The sequence below is a fragment of the Hemibagrus wyckioides genome, linkage group LG12 (assembly GCF_019097595.1).
Source record: "Hemibagrus wyckioides isolate EC202008001 linkage group LG12, SWU_Hwy_1.0, whole genome shotgun sequence".
Classification (NCBI taxonomy): domain Eukaryota; kingdom Metazoa; phylum Chordata; class Actinopteri; order Siluriformes; family Bagridae; genus Hemibagrus; species Hemibagrus wyckioides.
This window is the reverse complement of record NC_080721.1, coordinates 10,656,125-10,671,049: the sequence shown is the minus strand read 5'-3', so window position 1 is coordinate 10,671,049 and position 14,925 is coordinate 10,656,125. Positions and strand designations below refer to the sequence as shown.

The 14,925-nt window shown below is 39.5% G+C and overlaps 1 protein-coding gene across 4 annotated transcripts in view; it reads right to left on the bottom strand.

The window, feature by feature from the left end:
* The window catches only part of rims3 (regulating synaptic membrane exocytosis 3), a 65,855-nt gene extending 57,181 nt beyond the window's left edge, over positions 1-8,674 (bottom strand). For 2 of the 4 annotated variants that reach the window (XM_058404661.1, XM_058404662.1), the window contains exon 1: positions 8,471-8,638. The gene's annotated coding sequence lies outside the window, so the exon portion shown is untranslated. Of the gene's footprint in view, positions 1-7,578; positions 7,772-8,470 lie in introns of those variants that run through there. The other 2 variants (XM_058404664.1, XM_058404665.1) reach the window with 2 other exon arrangements.
* Positions 8,675-14,925: the final 6,251 nt, after the last annotated feature.

The following is a 14,925-nucleotide window of genomic DNA, read 5'->3' as shown; positions in this document are numbered from 1 at the left end:
ACAGAGGCCACACCTCCTACATTATAGCTGATGGACACAGAGGCCACACCTCCTACATTACAGCTGATGTACACAGAGGCCATACCTCCTACATTATGACTGATGGGCACAGAGGCCACACCTCCTACATTATAGCTGATGGGCACAGAGGCCACACCTCCTACATTATAGCTGATGGACACAGAGGCCATACCTCCTACATTATGACTGATGGGCACAGAGGCCACACCTCCTACATTATGACTGATGGGCACAGAGAACACACCTCCTACATTATAGCTGATGGACACAGAGGCCATACCTCCTACATTATGACTGATGGACACAGAGGCCACACCTCCTACATTATGACTGATGGGCACAGAGGCCACACCTCCTACATTATAGCTGATGGACACAGAGGCCATACCTCCTACATTATGACTGATGGACACAGAGGCCACACCTCCTACATTATGACTGATGGGCACAGAGGCCACACCTCCTACATTATAGCTGATGGACACAGAGGCCACACCTCCTACATTATGACTGATGGGCACAGAGGCCACACCTCCTACATTATAGCTGATGGACACAGAGGCCACACCTCCTACATTATGACTGATGGGCACAGAGGCCACACCTCCTACATTATAGCTGATGGACACAGAGGCCATACCTCCTACATTATGACTGATGGACACAGAGGCCACACCTCCTACATTATGACTGATGGGCACAGAGGCCACACCTCCTACATTATAGCTGATGGACACAGAGGCCATACCTCCTACATTATGACTGATGGACACAGAGGCCACACCTCCTACATTATAGCTGATGGACACAGAGGCCATACCTCCTACATTATGACTGATGGACACAGAGGCCACACCTCCTACATTATGATTAATGGACACAGAGGCCACGCCTCCTATATTATAGCTGATGGACACAGAGACCACACTTCCTTCATTATGAATAATGGACACAAATTGATGGGCACAGATTCCATGCCACCCCCTTCATTATGACTGACATTATGATTAATGGACACAGAAGCCACTCCTCCTTCATTTTGACTGATGGGCACAGAGGCCACACCTCCTTCCTTATGACTAATAGACACAGAAGCTGCACCTCCTACATCATGATTGATGGGCACAGAGTCCACACATCCTTCACAGTTATTTTTTTCTGGACACATAGGGCACGCGTTCTTCATTATGATAGATAGGGCACACCTCATTTGTTGGGCTTAATTAATACAGAGTTCACACTTCCTTCATTAGGACTAACAAAACAAGAAGCAACACCTGCTTCATGGAGAACATGACAGATACAGAGTCCACACCTCCTGCTTTGAGTCTGATGAGCACAGAGGCCAATTAAATACCACAATTCTACAAATAGTTTTGGGTGAATGATACAAATCATTCCAAATAAATAATATTAGCCGTTATTTTGGCTACAGTTATTTCATTTCACTATAAAGTGTTAACTCACAGTCTGAGGTGTGATGACAGTTTGCACCAAAGACTGAGCTTATCACGATGAGGCATGAGAAATATTACATCTAAGAGTGTCGAGTCATTCTGTTGAGGTTCTTTTGCTCTTATCTTATCTCAGCTCTGAATCAGGAGCCCCAGCGGTGAACAGAGATCCACATTAAGGTATATTTGTGTGTGTGTGTGTGTGAGGGGAATTGGGTTAACAGGACAGTGATGAATGCTCTGGGTCATTCTGTCCTGTGAATAATGATGACCCCTTCACCTCCTCTGGATTTAGGCTCCTCCACTAGGGGACATGAAGCAAGTGAGAGGAAACTTCATTTTTGTGCCATTTCATATAACAGAGCAGATTTTTTCCCTTTTCTATGTTCAATTAGCAGTTAATAAAAGATGAACAGAAGCCCAATCTGAACAGAAACGTATCACAAAGCCCATTTAAATTTGTCAGACGTGAAATAAGTGTGAATGAACGTGTTCGCTGGAGCTCTTTCACATTTAAATGTATTCACTTGGCAGGCGAGTTTATCCCACCTGAGCGGCTGAAACGTGAGGCAGAATTCAATACAAAAACACAAGGATTATGGGTAATGTTTAAAGGCTGTATCCTGGCTATCAATCACTCATGAGACATCCTTCAAGTCTCAGCATCCACACTATTCTGCTGCGTGTGTTCTCTGTGTTGTGCTTCATGGTTACGGAGATAAACGTGGAATTAATCATGACAGTAAATGTCATATTTATTCAAAGGTTTCTGGACAATTCAACAACATTCTATAAAAGATGATATTTGCTCACTTTTTCATATTAGCCCACTCACAAGTAACAGATCGTCATCAGTAGCTGCACAAACATACAGCATGTGTTAACCTCCTTACAGAGGTAGCACAGACGCTCCTTCTGCCATGGACAGATTCATTTCAGACATGTATACGAGGAGAATTCCTCTTGAGGTACTTGTTATTGTAGATATTTAGCAGGTTTAAGAATAAAATGAACAAATACTATTAGTGAAAATACTATTAGTGGAAAAAATATAAATAAATAAATAAATAAAAATAATAAATATAATAATATTTAATAATAGTAATAATAATAATAATAATAAATATCACATTTAATAAAAATAAAATTAAAAAATTAATTAAATTCATACATTTTTTGAAATAAATAAACATATAAACTAATTAAAAAATGTAAAAATCTTTGGTATTTTCTTTTGGTATTATTAGTTTATTAAACTGTTAGAGCAAAAAACTTTTATTCTACTTATTGGTCATTTTCAGCAATTATTTTAGAGTTGCAACTGCAGCTGAATGACTCAAGTGTAAACAGTGCTTTTATAAAATCGCTTATTTAAATTGAAATTGCCTTCTTCAGCCTCCTCAAGTGTCTCATGCACACGGTTCACATGGTGATTGTCTGCATTTGTGAAAAGTACACAGGCTTCATCTCCATCTCTCAGTGTTCATCAGTTAGAGGTGTGAGGTATAACAGCACGTGGCCTTGACATGCTCCTTTGATCACCTTCTCAGGTTCTCTCTCTCCTTCACTTACAGCCATTAGGACCACACACGTGGACGCGGCCTTGGCCCGAACTCGTTGCTATGATAAAACGTGCTAGTTTTCATTTGATTTTCATTTCAAAGGCGCATAAGCGAGGCGCCGACTCGTGCTTATGATTATTATCAGTCAGCGAGGCAGAGTGATTTATTTCCAACGGGGAGGTCCACGGCGCCAGGCCTAAAAGCACTTCAGCTCAGACTTCAGATCAAAGGTGTGTATACACACACACACACTCACACACACACACTCTCCACTCCTACTCCTACTCCATAAATCTATCCACACTCATCTGCCCGCTTTTTTATCACTCTAACTATCTTCCCGCAGGTTTGATGAGCGCCGCTATTAAAACCGTGAGAGAACATTAAAACAGGAAGGTGCAGAAAAAAGACTGATTTCACTTGGACACAATAAAAGGTCAGACATAGTTTAACCTTTAAGAAGATGATACTGGTGGCAATAAAATACACACACACACACACACACACTGTGCGTTCTACGAAGGAGTAGAATGTTAAAGCTTCACAGTTTTATTCACCTTTACAATAAACACAGTGCAGGACTATTTAGTTTCAGTGCTTAGTGGATGCATTTAACTGCTAATTAAAATGATTTTAAATCAATATCCTGGGTCGGATTTATTATTTCTTTACGCAGCAGCCATATTGTGATTCGGATCATGTACAGCTAGCCTTGTAAATATTGTGTAAAAGCACGGATTTCTTTTTAAATCTGATTGGTCAGAAGTTGTTGATTCATTTTTGTGAGTAGTGCAGCTGCCAGATAAATCCAATCCCAGTGCTTGTTCCAATATTTTTATTGGACTTTTATGGAAGGAGTCTCCAGTGTCAGTGTAACCGTCCGTCAGTGTTAGTTTCCCGTCATGAGAAGGTTTTTTTTTCTCGGTTGCTCAGGAACACGAGCTGAGTTTTCTTTTCTTATGAACACTTAAAGAGAGTAAAAGCAGCCATGTTCTGTGGAACATTATATTATGACTGAACCCCGGTGCAAGGCAGAGTTTTGGATTGTCCTGCCAGAGTTTGGTTTAAATCAGTGACTGGCTTATTAAACATTATCCCATTTACTCCTGTACATGGCTGCTTACCAGAGAAACAAAATGGGCCCAGAATATTGAGCTTAAATTGTTATAACTGCTAGTTACATACTTCTGCAGGGCGAAATAGCTCGAATATAAATCGCAAAAAGAGACAAGGCGAATAAAACGATTTGCGTTAAGGCTTTCATTGAGCTGGCTGTTAACAGACCTCCGAATACTTTGACAAATCAATGTGGATCAGATGAAGTTTCATCCAAATCTCAAGACGTTTGGCTTCTACATCCATTTTCTACATTTGGCTTCTACATCCATCAACATTTTTTCTACATCTGGACTTCTGTAAAGCTGCTTCATGACCATAGGTGCATCCCAAATCTCATACTTTTGTAGTACAAATATTGTGAATACGGTGTTTACTTTGAAAATTCCAAGAAGAAGAAGAAGAAGAAATGCACGTCAAGCACCCGGATGATGCGCTTATTTATCTGGAAAAAACAAGTGTGGAATGTTGGACACTTCGTGCACTCAATTATAAGCAGATATGCTTATGTAGTGGAAGAGAGGCGCTGGGTAAGAAAACATTTTCAAGATGGCCGACGAAGCTCCGGTGGACGAAACGTCTGACAGACGTCTTTTTAATGACCTCAGGCAGATTTGTTATATGTTTGAATTATATTATAACAGTCTAATTCATCGTATTCTGATAAAGCTAGCGGTAACATCACATAACATGCTTTGGTCATTCACCGTCGCCTGGGAAACGGCTTAAACTTCCGCTTAGTAAAAAAGAACGTTGATGCATCTGAAATGATTGGACCCTAGTGGACGTTCACACACTAGATGCTAGAGTGTAGCACGTCATTTGGGACATGGATCATATCGATTGTTTAAAGTGCGATACATATAGAATTAAACATTATATTATTATATTATATTATAACATATAGACATTGATACTCATACATTGATACATACAGATAATGATACACACCAACAAATATCAAACTGGCGATAATCTCAAAATCACAAGCTCCACCCACTTGTGTCCTGCTTCAGCAATCTTAAAAACTGCAATAAACCGCCTGACCATAAAATAATCTTTTGAAACATAACATAATAACAAACATCTACATCATAACCTAGTCATCGTAATGAGAAACGTTCACAGCGTCATGTCTGTAAAATTTTGTTTGCTTTTGTTTGTTAGTAGCTGTTTGACTAGCAGGAAAATGCCCCCCCTGCTTATGAAAGTAGCCACTCTTTGGTCATGATAAAGCGAGAAGTCATGCATGCAAAAGACTAAACCAGGGCTTATAAGTACATGGTGCTTTTTCACATCATGATAAACCTCTAAAATACAACTCATTTTTGTCTTTTTTATCTTTCCTCACAAACAAAAACGCCTTGCTTTAGCTCTAACGCTAAAAGTCCAAGAATCAGAACCGTGTTTATTTCATCATTTAAGAAACACTAATGAAACAACAAAACAGCAAAACAAAGATTATGGCATCTTTACTTTAGAGAAATGTTCTTATTGGTTAAAAGTGTGTTACTTTTTGATAAGTCAAGTTAAAAGCGTTTAGCATGACTAAACGCACCGAGGATCCTAAATCATCAGATTAGCAAACCAAGACCGAAAATGTACGAACATTAATGAAAATGACCATGGAGAAAGGTGTAATTACTGTAATTACTGTTATTAGCCTTGCTATTAATATTAAAGGCAGCGAACTGGCAAGTCATGCTCCAGCTAAAATGATGGAAGACTACTTAGCGCACGCTGAATGTCCAACACAGACCAGCTGAAGTAAAGCTCTTGGCATGAGTCACCCCATTAAACCTTCAGCCACCTTTAACCCAACATTATCTCATAAGCGGAGAACAGCGTGACGGCCATGAACTGCGATTCATAAAGTCATTTCCTCCTTAAAAAAAAAAACGGTAATAAAGAATCTCAGCGAAAGGACCTCAGATCCTGAATAGAAATGTTGCAACAAGTGCACAAATATACCACCGACTACATCAATGACCTGAACACAGGAGTTCATACACTATTAATGACAGCTAATCAGGAATCCTGCCTCTAATTACGCCTCTCATTAACACCTCCTTTTCGTAACATTTTAATTGTACCTTCTGTATGTTATCCAGCATAAAGATATTTCAGGTATGTGAAAGCTGCTTAGTTAATGACATGACACATTCTTGGGACCAGTGTTATAATTATATATAATAGAATTTAATAAATGTGCACCAAACAACACATTAATCTAAATATCTCTGGTATGGAAATGCATTTTCACCGCTTTCATTTTTTTTTTTTTTTAGCCATTTTGGCATCCTGAAGTCAGTACCATGTGACCATTAACTACTAAAAAGTCAGAACAGAATTAAAAAAAAAATTGCTTAGCATGATTTTATGTTTGAAATCTCCAAAGATTCAAATAATTAATAAATAAATAAATAAATAAATAAATAAATGTAGCTTGCTTTCTAGAAAATGTGCTGGTTATTGCATCAAAGTAAACCTCGAGTGGCCTTAATAATGCAATGACAGCGTCTGTAGCAAATATACAGTTCAAATATTGAATAAACTGCTCAGTTTTTGGCTCAAAAAATGGTCATTTTTGGCTCATTCTTGGCTCACGGTTTGGCAGTTTAGCATGTCATGTCATGTGGTAAGACCCCAAATAGAATGCGTTATTGTTATAAATATAGTTTATTTATTTATTTATTTAGGTTTAAGTGTATCCTCAAGTGCAGTGGTGTATTTGGGTGTCCAGTTGGATGCCCGTTTAGTTAGAAAAAAAACTTGGAAAGTCAGGTGGCACAACCAAACCGTGTCAAATAGCGCAACCAGAGAAGACTGTAAAATCTATTCAAGCATTCAATTCAATAAAACAACGTGAACGCACTGCCAAACGCAATGAAAACATTAAACGGTATCATTTATACACATTCTCTATAATAAATAACTTCTTTATAATCGTATATTTCTCACTGATGTGTGGTCTGACATTGTCTGGGTCACATTTTTTTCTTCCCACATTATGAATTCACTTACACATGTAAGACTTTCATTTTGATCATGTGATTTACTTCCTTTACCCTAAAGTAAATTTCTCCTATGTTTGTACACATGATAGTTCAGCTGATGTACAATTTCATGATGAAATGCACCTTCAGCTTAATCTCTTGTTAAAGAAAAACTGCAGTCACATGTGAAATGCATGTGATTTTACCAGGGGCATTAGTTTCACCCTCTGTAGTGGCCATTATTAAATTCAGCGCCCATTTGGAAGCTTTCAGGAACCAGATGGTGGCTCAAACAGGGGAGGGCTTGAAAGGAAACGGTGAGCAAATCAAGCGGCATTTATACACCGTCCCTTCATCACCTGATGACCGTCACACTACACCGTCTAACCTAAAGCACTACAGCGTCCTCAACATGGTGTGCAAACTTACCAACACTGATGGGAGGTAATCAGTCAAGGAAAACCAAACGTCTTAAATAACTTCAGTTAAGCAGAGTGCTGAAAAGATGATGATGATGATGCTCTCGGACCAAACTAAGAGACTCAACACTGACGGCCGAGACCTCATGCTGCGTAGCTGCTTTTTTAATAAAGGAAAATGATCTATTTAGGCACTTGTGTGTCTATATATAAACAAACGATGATGTGAAGGCTAAGAGCTTTGCAAATACTTGAATCAGTTTTTAAGTGAAGAGCTAAAATGTAATAAATAAATAAAAGTATTGTCCAGGTGCGTTCAAACACACTGCAGGTGTTAATTCAGGATTCTAGGATTTTGCGGCACGTGTTTATCTCATGCATATGCATGTTATGCACATGCATGGAATATGCACATCCTAGGTGTGTGTGTGTGTGTGTGTGTGTGTCATTTGAATGCAATTCAGCCCAGAATGCAAATGAACGCGCAGGAGAACAGAAGGAAATGAAATCACATGCGGAGAGGATCTGTGGAAAAACACAACAGTGCCAAGTATAGCCTTACAAGCCATTACCAGAAAAAGACAAACTATTGTGCATTGCATATTGTGCATCACTGATGAGTATAAACACACCGGAATGCAGCATGAGACTGAGCAAGAAATTGTTTGTTTGTTTATAATATTTATATTATATTTCCAGATTTTGTTTCTTAATGCTGCAGAGTGCATATATTTTTTTACATATTATAACATGCACAGCCACGCCTGAGCTACGAGTAGCAATACATGCACAAAAATTAACACAATTTTATGTTACCCATATCATGATGTTCTCCCCTCCCCAATAAATAACCAGCAATCTCATCTAATTAGTGCACGTGAAGCAGAGGAGCGCGCGCTCACCGGTGAAAAGCAGGCTGCAGCTCAGGCACCGGATCTTTACAAGCCGTCAGATGAAGCTGTGCGTCCGGCCCGTGGTTGTCAGGGTCATTATTTAGAGTTTTTCCTTACTGTGTGCTTGGGTTTAGATGCTGCCGTGTGGCTGAGACGCGCAGACCTGCAGCCGCAATACCAGAGAGAGAGAGAGAGAGAGAGAGAGAGAGAGAGAGAGAGAGAGAGAGAGAGAGAGAGAGCTGCTTAAAGGAGGGGCGCACTGCGATATGCAGGGTGGAAAGGTACAAAATTTTGCCTACGTCTTCCATCCCTGATCTTTCCGCAGCGTCAGCGTCTGAATCTGTGCAGCCTTTTGGGATAAGAGATGTTTTCATCTTTCACCCATCCTATGTATCCTTTGTTATCTCTTTTTCTCTAACCACTACAACTGTAGCATATGTGCAAAACAAAAAAATAAATAAATAAATTTTCTCCATGCCTGTAATAAAAAAAAAAACTTTTTTATTTATTTATTTATTTATTTAGGAATGTAAATATTGGAAAACAACATGTATTACAATATGCATTGAATTCAATGGCTGAAAAAACTAAACTAAACACAGTGACAGTGCCCTCCAGGCTGTCCTTACAGTAGAAAAAGAAAAGTGTGATGAAGTGCTCAGTTGGTGCTGATACAAGCAATGAAACAAAATTCGTGACCTATATATAGGGTTCCAATGTCTCGTGCCACATATGTTGCGTTATGAAGGTGCATGATGCATGATGCATGCCTTATAGGACTCTACTACATGCGAGAAAACAATGGGATGCAAAAACATTGATGCAGTCTCCTATAGGTTTGCTCTAGGGGAGAAAAAACATAACATAGTGCCCCACAGGATTATTACACATATAAGGAAATGTGAAGCATGCCCTATAGGGTGCTTCTGTGTCAGAAGAAATGTGATGTTATGTCCTACAGGATTCCTCTATGTGTAAGGGAAACATGGTGCAGTGGCCTAAAGAATTTTTCTAAAAGTGAGAAAACATGATGCTGTGCCCTATAGGGTAACTCTATATGTAAGGGAAACATGATGCAGTGCCCTATAGGGTAACTCTATATGTAAGGGAAACATGATGCAGTGCTCTATAAGGTAACTACATGTAAGGGAAACATGATGCAGTGCCCTGTAGGGTAACTCTATATGTAAGGGAAACATGATGCAGTGCCCTATAGGGTAACTCTATATGTAAGGGAAACATGATGCAGTGCTCTATAAGGTAACTACATGTAAGGGAAACATGATACAGTGCCCTATAGGGTAACTCTATGTGCAAGGAAACATGATGCAGTGCCCTATAGGGTAACTCTATATGTAAGGGAAACATGATGCAGTGCCCTATAGGGTAACTCTATATGAAAGGGAAACATGATACAGTGCTCTATAGGGTAACTCTATATGTAAGGGAAACATGATACAGTGCTCTATAGGGTAACTCTATGTGTAAGGAAACATGATGCAGTGCCCTATAGGGTAACTCTATGTGTAAGGAAACATGATACAGTGCCCTATAGGGTAACTCTATGTGTAAGGGAAACATGATGCAGTGCTCTATAAGGTAACTACATGTAAGGGAAACATGATACAGTGCCCTATAGGGTAACTCTATATGTAAGGGAAACATGATACAGTGCTCTATAGGGTAACTCTATATGTAAGGGAAACATGATGCAGTGCCCTATAGGGTAACTCTATATGTAAGGGAAACATGATACAGTGCTCTATAGGGTAACTCTATATGTAAGGGAAACATGATGCAGTGTCCTACAGGGTTCATCCACATGCAAGGAAACATGATGTTGTGCCATATAGGCATATATTTGATGTGATGCCCTATAGGCCTGAGTTATTGCCCTCCAGGTGCATCTGTTTTTTGTTTCCCCACAGCATTTAGGAGATGCCCTTTAGAACACTAATATGTCCTTTACTATCTACACAAACTTCTTAAGATTTGATCTCCAGTTTATAAATTCATTGATGTTCTTTAGCTTATTTGGATACTACTTTATTCTTCTTCTCCTTACAGCATCCAGATTCAACATCTATTAGGTTTTGTACTTTGTACCTGTACTTCTAAAACTGTTCTCTTATGTACATGGTACGTCTTAAAGATGTCGATTGTGTACCGTTCACCCCTGCATACAGATCGACACGCCTTCCCGCGACTCCTTCGACTCCATGGTTACAAGCCCTGACCCACTTCCCTTACTGGCGCGAGCGGCTTTTCAAAGGAATCATAAAAAGCAGGGATTAGGATGCTTAATTAAGTTAATTCCCATCAATGCACTGATCCATATTCCACAGTCTCAGTCTTAGTTCAACAGAAAACCAGCGTCCAGCTTCGTAAAAAACCTTTAAAACTGCAATCTGAGATTTGAAATCTGAAGCATTTCCATAATTTTTATTGTAAACTATAAAGCCTCGAATATACTGGATACAGTACAACATATATTTTACTGAGGAGGCTTTGAGCTTTTTTACTGTGAGTATATGATTTATGGCATAATCTAAAAGTGCTATTTTTACCAAGAAAATGTTATTAATATGGTTTAACATTAATAGAAGTCTCCAGCATCAACGATGTCTGTGTGTGTGTGTGTGTGTGTGTGTGTGTGTGTGTGTGTGTGTGACATGACAAACTTCAAGAAAATGATGCAGTCTCATGAAGGATTCCTCTACATCAGAGGAAACATGATGTAGTGCCCTATACGATTCCTCTACATCTGAAGAAACATGACGCTGCCCTAAAGGATTCCTCTACATCTGAGTAAACATGATGCATGCCCCATAAAATTCCTCTACATCGGAGGAATATGATGCATGCCCCATAAGATTCCTCTACATCTGAGGAAACATGATGCATGCCCTAAAGGATTCATCTACATCCGAGGAAACATGATGCATGCCCTAAAGGATTCATCTACATCTTAGGAAACATGATACATGCCCTAAAGGATTCATCTTCATCTTAGGAAAATGATGCGTTCCATAAAGGATTCATCTACATCCGAGGAAACATGATGCATGCCCTAAAGGATTCATCTACATCTTAGGAAACATGATGCATGCCCTAAAGGATTCATCTTCATCTTAGGAAAATGATGCGTTCCATAAAGGATTCATCTACATCCGAGGAAACATGATGCATGCCCCATAGAATTCCTCTACATCTTAGGAAACATGATACATGCTCTAAAGGATTCATCTACATTAGAGGAAACACGATGCATGCCCTATAGGATTCCTCTACATCTGAGAAATATGATGCATCCCTTGTAAGTTTCCTCTCTTTCAGAGAAAACATGATGCAGTGGCCATTTTTGATGTGTGCCTCCTTCTTCTGATGTACACCGAGCATTTTTGTAAAATCTTTAAAGTTACTCTGATCCTACCTTGTGTCCTTATGAGGATCTTTCATAAGACTACAGTAGGGGGAATTTATTAAAAATCCTGACCCCAATGTGTAACTCACATGTTTATAACTGAGATTAAACCTAGATCTATAGTCTGAGATAAAAAGAGACCGTTCAGTTGAGGTTAGATTTAGTGTGTTTCCGCAGTCATAGTGACATCAAGTGAATATTGACTTATAGTCCATCAGCACTGACAGTTCAATCACATGTCTTATGCTCTATAAAAAATAAAATTACAAGCATTTATCACATGGGGAAAAAGGCATGTTTAGACAGGACAGAATACAACAGGCTCTGAGTGATATCAGTGTGAAATGTAAGAGATACAGTATATCCAGTATCTGATTCATTTGATATCACTGCATGCGGGGCATTGATCAGCAGGCCTGTTTTTCAGGATCCTGAGACAGAGGTAATTATATTAGCCAGGAAACAGCGATCATTTCCCTCCGCTATACTGGCCATAATCGAGTCATCTGCTTGCTCCATGCATGTTTATGATGTGTGTGTAGTTTTATTACTCAGCAGAGTGATTTCTAGGATTCAGGAATTGGTCTACTCTATGTGTTTAGTCGGAGGAACATGTGGTTTAATCATTATATTCACTTTATTAAAGCCTTTATGAAAAAATATGAGGTCCTGTTAAAAGACCATGTGACATCTCCCCAGCTATGGTCCAGCTTAATAGATTTGAGAATGATGCCTTCAGGAACTACTCTCTGTGTGACTTCTAGTAAAGGAAGCGTGGTCTCTATGTGAGTTCTGGTAGAGGAGGTGTGGCCTTTGTGTGAGTTCTAGTAAAGGAGCCGTGATCTCTGTGTGAGTTTTAGTAAAGGAGGTGTGGTCTCTGTGTGAGTTCTACTAAAGAATGAGAGGTCTATGTGTCAGTTCTGATTAAGGAGGCATGGTCTCAGTGTCAGTTCTAGTAAAGGAGTTGTGGTCTCTCTGTGAGTTCTAATAAAGGAGGCTTGGTCTCTGTGTTACTTCTAGTAAAGAAGGCGGGGTCTATGTTCAAGTTCTAATAAAGAAGGCGTGGTCTATGTGTCAGTTCTAATAAAGGAGGCGTGGTCTCTGTGCCAGTTCTAGTAAAGAAGTCCTGGTCTCAGTGTCAGTTCTACTGAAAGAGGTGTGGTTTTTATTTCAGTTCTACTGAAAGAGGTGTGGTTTTTATTTCACTTCTAATAAAGGAGGCGTGGTGTCTGTGTGAGGTCTAGTAATGAAGGTGTGGTCTATGTGTTAGTTCTAGAAAAGGAGGTGTGGTCTCTGTGCCAGTTCTAGTAAAGGAGGCATGGTCTGTGTGTCAGTTCCAATAAAGGAGGCGTGGTCTCTGTGCCAGTTCTAGTAAAGAAGGCGTGGTCTCAGTGTCAGTTCTACTGAAAGAGGTGTGGTTTTTATTTCAGTTCTAATAAAGGAGGCATGGTCTCTGTCCGAGTTCCAGTAAAGGAGGTGTAGTCTCATTGTCAGGTCTAGTGAAAGAGGTGTGGTCTTTGTGTCAGCACTAATTAATTAGGCGGAGTTTCTTTCAATTCTAGTGAAGGAAGAGGAGTTTCTGTCAGTTTTAGTAAAGGAGGCGAGGTCTCTGTGTCAGTTCTACTAAAAGGGGCGTGGTTTCTTTCTATCTTAGTACAATAGGCGTGGCCACTGTGTCAGTGTTAGTAAAGGAAGAAAAGCTCACCTTAGCAAATCTTATAGGTGATTACATACTGAAATGTGCATTGCATAATCTCAGAAGAGAAGAATGTACATCTCCAGTGAATGAAACCGCATGCACCCAGATCATATCCCAATTTAGCTCATTGTTTCATAATAGAGCCTCATGCAAATGAGCTATTAATGCTCACTGACGACCCCCACGTTTCCTCCAGGCACAAAACGCTGATTAGCTGAAGCTCATACTGAAGTTCATTGACACGTCAGATTTCTTCGCTTACTTGCATACTTTTGGCAACAGTCAGGCAGAAGTGAGCACGGTTTGGCTTTGTGGAGGCAGCCGTCTCCAAAAATAACTCCTTCTGCTATTGTTTCTATTCTGCTTGCTGGATGAAAACACTTTGCATCCACGATACGACACGATCTTGCTAAGCTCAGCCTTTGCATCATTTGTCAGACTACAGATGGAGTCTGTTGGCTAAAATTAGAGGTAAAATATTGCTGCGGTAGTTCAAAGTATTTGCAAAGCCAGATCATCTCATTGTAGCATTATTTGCTGAAATTACACTCTAGGTTTTTATTTCCCTCGGCCATTACCTGGTATTTTCCTCGCTTTGCTAGCTGAAAGCATTTTGCATTGTATGAAAATTGCACTGTTATGTAGAAACCAGAGTTGAGTTATATTATTATGAAGTCTGATTACAGGCTTCGCACTAATGGTAGTGTGAATAAGAAGGAAATTCTTATTTCTGGAAGGAACATTCTACTACTTTGTATGTGCTAGTAACTTCATTCATCCAGCTGTCATCTGTAATTATATCAGCTACCTATATTTTACCCCTTTCTACAGCCAAACTCCTGCCAAAAAACTGTATTGTGATCAATTCTGTGAATGCTAGCAGTACTAGATAGATTGTGGACTGCAACACCTTTTAATTAAACATGAGTAACATAGCTTCACTTGAAATCTCTTGCTTCAGTGTAGAGCCCTCTGCTGCATGCACAAGGATAATACATTAAAATCAGGAACACTACTGTGGCAAGACGATCAGAGCAGAGACAGATTAGTAAATCCTGGGCAGGAACCAATACAGGGCAACTGTCCTCACACATGATCCAATGAATGGAGCCCTGACCAATCTACGCTCTACAAAAAAATCATACATTACCATAACACACTTAGCATGAGGATATGAGTAGCCTCGTTGTTATGCAGAAGGCAGTTTCCTCAGAATATTGGCTTCTCTCTAGCTTTCTCTTCACGAATTCCCACGAAAAGCTCTGACTTTTTCCTCTTTGTTGACACACTTGATAAGGAATCGCACTTATCTATGTTTTTATCCTTCTTCTTTTTTTAAAT